Source organism: Papio anubis, chromosome 17 (genome assembly GCF_008728515.1).
Source record: "Papio anubis isolate 15944 chromosome 17, Panubis1.0, whole genome shotgun sequence".
Taxonomy (NCBI): domain Eukaryota; kingdom Metazoa; phylum Chordata; class Mammalia; order Primates; family Cercopithecidae; genus Papio; species Papio anubis.
Window position 1 is genome coordinate 48,426,938 of NC_044992.1, and position 5,430 is coordinate 48,432,367.

Genomic DNA, 5,430 nt, shown 5'->3' on the forward strand with positions numbered 1-5,430 from the left:
ATTACAACTTGATAGAGTGATTAGTTGTCCTTGAGAAAGAGTAAGAGGATATAATTGGGAGAGAATGGGATTAATTTCTATTTCTTAACCTGGTAATGGGGACATAGATGTATTTACAATATAATACTATATCAAGTTGGAAATTAATAATTTGCATTTTTCTCAAATGAATGGTATACCTAGAAAATGGTTTAAACATATTAGAACTCCATGATGAATCAGGTATCATCTCAACTCATCTAATTCTTCATTTTAAAAAATGGAGAGAAGAAATGACGCTTACTGTGCTAGTAATTAGGTTTAAGGCTAGAGCCACAGCACATGCTGGTTGGTCTGAATCTCAACCAGTTATGTGACAGAAAGTCCTACATTCTCATCCTGGTAATCACCACACTCACAGGTAAGTCAGAATGAATGGTCGCCCCGGGGCATACATTGCTTTATGCTCTCTAAATCCCAGTGGAATTCTCTGCATCCACTTGCTCTCAATCTGCTCTGCCACATGGAACACACTCTGCCAGATACTCTCTTCCCAAGTGACCTTCAAAGAGCTGAAAGGCACAGGTGGTCAGGGTTGCACAGAGAGATACCTATTAGTCTTCAATCAGAATTTGGTGGGTGAATAGTCTTGGGCCCAGGAATGGATTCATTTTGTCACCATAAATTTATCAACATCATACTTCTCCCCACAGGCACTTCTCAGACCACATTCAGCCAACCATGAGGCTGGGCAGAGAGAAGTATGTGAGTCTCCCATATTACCAGGACCTATCACATGACCAGATGATTGTCAGAGCAGGAATGATGCTGATGATGAGAGGAGCTTCCTTCTATCTGAAACGAAGTTTCTATGAGTAATTCACAATTAAGAAACAGATTAAACCTTACTTTCAACAGATTCCTAACTTTTAAGAAAGAACTTCCCCTTTGACAATCCCAAAAGGATTGTGGAAAACAATGTAAACAGCAACAAGGAAAAAGTCCTGGCTGATTGCGGAAACTTTGAGGCCAGGTGTATAAAAGGTCCAGATTGCAAGGGGTCATCACATTCTGGGAAATTACCCCTGAACAGAAGCCCACCTCCACCCCCTGACACCATGACCAACTGTTGCTCCTCTTGCTGTCAGCCTACGTGCTGCAGGACCACCTGCTGCAGGACCACCTGCTGGAAGCCCACCTGTGTGACCACCTGCAGCAGCACACCCTGCTGCCAGCCCTCCTGCTGTGTCCAGCTGCTGCCAGCCTTGCTGCCAGCCCCCAACTTGCTGTCAAACATTCCGTTGCCAGCCCACCTGTGTGACCAGCTGCTGCAAGCCCTCCTGCTGCAGCACACCCTGCTGCCAGCCCACCTGCTTTGGGTCCAGCTGCTGTGGCCAAACCAGCTGAGGGTCCAGCTGTGGCCAGATCAGCTCCTGTGCACCTGTCTACTGTAAGAAGAACCTGCTACCACCCCACATGTGTTCAGCCTGCCTGGTTGCCTGGGAAACCAGAGCTATGGATCCAGCTGGCAAGGCCAGCCCTGCTGCCGCCCCAGCCTGCTGTGAGACCCCACCTGCTGTGGACCACTTCCCCTACTCCAGCCCACCTGTGTGACCAACTGCTGCCAGCCTTCTGTTGCTTGATCAACCTCCTTAAGAGAACCACCCGCCCCACAAGAACTTCATCACTTGACTGATCTTTTGGGGACTAATTTACTTGCTGCTGATTAAACACTGTGCTCTCACCCAAATTTTTATGAATTATTCATGTGTCAGCACCTGGAACTGCTTGAGGTGTAGGGCAGAATACTTCATCCTGATTCTCTTTTACCTTCCACCTTGTGGATCATGTGCCAGCTTCGTGTGTTCTCAATTTGGAGTCATGGTCTCAGCTTTCACTTGAAAGTCAAGAGTTTCATTCTCTGCTTCTAAGGAATTTAGGTTTCTGCAACTGATCGATAAACTTTGCAATTATATTTTTGTTTTCAATATCGTCCTCATGGTTCTTGTATCCTTTTTTCTTTTTTCATGATAACTTTGAGTTATGTCCCTGGTAGCAGAAATTCTTTGCTATGTTTCTGAATAAAGTCTGAACCATCCTCATCTCATACGGTGTTTTGTTTTATTTAAAAATATTTCTGATATGGGATTTACACATATATCACATACGATAGGTATTACCCAATTTGATTCTCAAAACAGACAATCATCTGTTATTACCTTTTTTTTGAGTTGAGAACAATTTAATGTGTGATGTTATGTAACTATTAAAGGACAGATTCTGGTCCAAGGTGAGGTCCTCTTTTTCTGGCCGAGAGCATTTACATTTAACTCTCAATATAGTGAAATGACATTGGAAGTCAGCATTAGCAAGACTTGCACTTGAGTTTATTTAACAGTGAGAGAAATAATCTCTCATATTTGCAGATAACGTTTTTAACACACACAAAAAATTACCAGCATAATTTCCCACACCTCAATGAGGAACAGGTGCATGATATGGCAGCAGGAACTGCATTTAATGGCTGCCCTGAGTGCAGGGACTGTGTTTTCTCAGTCTCCAACCAGCCATTCATTCACTTTATCTGCAACAAAAAATGCTTGAGAATGTATTGTGGACTCATGAGAGGGAGTCTATCTGAAGAAACTTTTACTCAGTATCATGTAAATAAAATTTTTATGCAGCCTCTGTCTTCTGAATACCTATTGATGAAGTAAATGAAACTAAGTTATTCCTTGTAAAATACAGACCATACATTATGCCACATTAAGACAATTTTTCCACTACTTGAAATCTTATGAGGAAAATTAACTAAGAACAAAGCTGAGAGCTGAGAAACTGCACACTGGGCGTGTACGACTTGGCACAATCTGTAATCTCTGAGCCGAGGAGGGAATAAAACAACCTTCACATTTTGTGAGGCCAATATGAAGCATCTAAAGAAACAAAAAATTTTTGTTTCCAGGGAAATCAGAAGAAGGCAAGAAAGGAGCAAAGTAGAACTTGTGCCTTCATAGAAGTCATGATAGACAGAGGTTGGTGCTTCGGGTCCTGAACTGATGTAAGATAAGCATTCACTCACGTAAGGATTGATTGATACTGGCTCTGAGAGAAATTGAAAAGTCGGGGACCTGGGTCACCTTCTTGGGACCTCCTACCAGCATGGGAGCAGGAAACACTCCCATGCCAAATGTATTCTAAGGACAGATGCCAATCCCTTTGTGACTGTGAATCTAGATGCTCTGAAGACTTGGCTAAGAGATAACGGCCACTATCAGAGGATCATCGCTCAGGTGAAGTAGCGAGATGAAAATTAGACACTTCTCTGAATAGCACGCTATGAGATGAATGTCTGTACACCACCGCAGCGCAATGTGACTATAGTTAAAAACACTTTATCATATATCTGAAATTAACTGAGAAGTTAGATCTTAAATGTTCACACCACAAAAATTAAAAGGAAATGGTAACTACGTGACCTAGTAAATATGCTATTCACAATGAATATATATATCAGAGCATCACTTTGTATACCTGAAATATACACAATTTTCATTTGTCAATTATACCTCAGTACAGCTAGAAAAAATGTATTCAGTTGTTCTAGTTAATTATTTCAAAAATATTCTTATCTTCAACATGAAAATTAGGAATTTTCTGAACAAAAAAAAACACTTTACCCTGGGATGCCTGCTGCCCGACATGGTATTGGCTAAGTGCTTTGCATACATTATTATTAACTCTTTAACAATTTTTCAACATAAGTATTAATGTTCCCTTTGTAGAGATGAGAAATTTGAGGCTGAGAGAGTGAACGTATTGTCATAGATTAGTTGCTCAAAGAAGAGACTCGGAAGAAAAGATTCCAGTGAAAGTAGTTTACTGGGAAGTGCAGATCACACTGGTAGGGATTGGGGAAGTGATACAGAAAAGGATTCACTATTAAGTCAGTATCACAGTCACCAACTAAAGCTTAAACTAAAGGGAAAATTATCAGAAATGATGAAAACACACAGCTAGAATTATCCTTCTTCAGGAATGAGGAAGCTAGAGTCTTTATAAATCAGCTCTCCAGAATCACTGGTTGAGTTTCTTTTTCCTCTGTAAGTTATATTCACAGGTGGCATGACTTTCTTACAGCTGCAATGGCTAAGAGCCCTTAGGGCACAGAGATGCAGATTGGACAGATGGAATAATCCAAGCACATTAATATCCAAGATATATGGTGTAGTCATGAAATCTGTCTATGACCTACAATTAGTCTTAAATTTACCTAAAATATTTAAATACGATGGACAGCCAGAAGCTCTAGGAGAAGGAAGAAGAGAAAGAGAGGAAGTGAGGAAGGGAAGGGACAGAAGACGAGAAGAGGAGGAAAGACGAAAGAAAGAAAAACAGAACAACAGAGGGAAGGAAGGAAAATAAAGGAAGAAAGAAGAGAAAAAAGAAAGAAAGAAAGGAAAGACAGAAAGACAGAAAGACAGAAGAAAGAAAGAAAGAGAAAAGAAAAGAAAGAAAGAAAGAAAGAAAGAAAGAAAAGAAAAGAAAGAAAAGAAAGAAAGAAAGAAAGAAAGAAAGAAAAGAAAAAGACAGAAAAGAAAAGAAAGAAGGAAGAAAGAAAGAGAGAAAGAAAGAAAAAGATAAAGAAAAGTGAGATGTAAAATGAAGGCCAATGACATAAGCTATACCTACTGCTGCTGTAATACAGTGCACCTGAGATTCACAATCTCCATTAATTATGACCTCAGTTTATCTCCCTTCTCACCCCGGACAGTATCTTTCTTGGTCTACTTTAATTGTTGATAGAGTAGCTCAGAAACTCTCACCCTGAAGGGTCTGAGCTCACATTATGCTACCACTGTCCACTGTGATTGCTGTTCTTATTCGTGGTTATCACTGGGCATGGACACACTATGAGATTCTGCAGTGTTATGGGTTAATTCGCGGTTCACCAAAATTCATACATGGGGAATCATTTAAAATGTTATCCGACAAGACAAGTTCATATTGGAAACACTTAGGTCTCTGATTAAATATCACTGATATCTATACATGGGGGAAATTCAGACAGTATGATATACTAGAAAAATTATATGAAACACACATGGAAATGATAGACATCTGCAAGTTAAGGAGAAAGACCGGAAACAGATCCTTCCCTCGCAGCCTTCAGACGAAAACTACATTGCCAACACCTTAATTTCAGACTAATAGCCTTTGGGACCATGAAAAAATAAATTTAAGCCACTTGGTTTGCAGTAATTCATCATAGCAGTGCTAGTAAATCAATATACTAAGTAAATCTTCTGAGGTATAGATATATTCTCCTACACTGTATGGCTTGAGGATACCACACCACATCAAATAGTAACTCCCTTCTTGTGTGCTGCTCTGTTGACAGGGAAGAGGCCAAAATTACCAGGGTGATATGATTACTTTTGTTTATGACAA

The 5,430-nt window shown here is 40.2% G+C and overlaps 1 pseudogene; it reads left to right on the forward strand.

The window, feature by feature from the left end:
* The first annotated feature begins 1,049 nt into the window (after positions 1-1,049).
* On the forward strand, positions 1,050-1,622 carry LOC101007762 (annotated as a pseudogene).
* Positions 1,623-5,430: the final 3,808 nt, after the last annotated feature.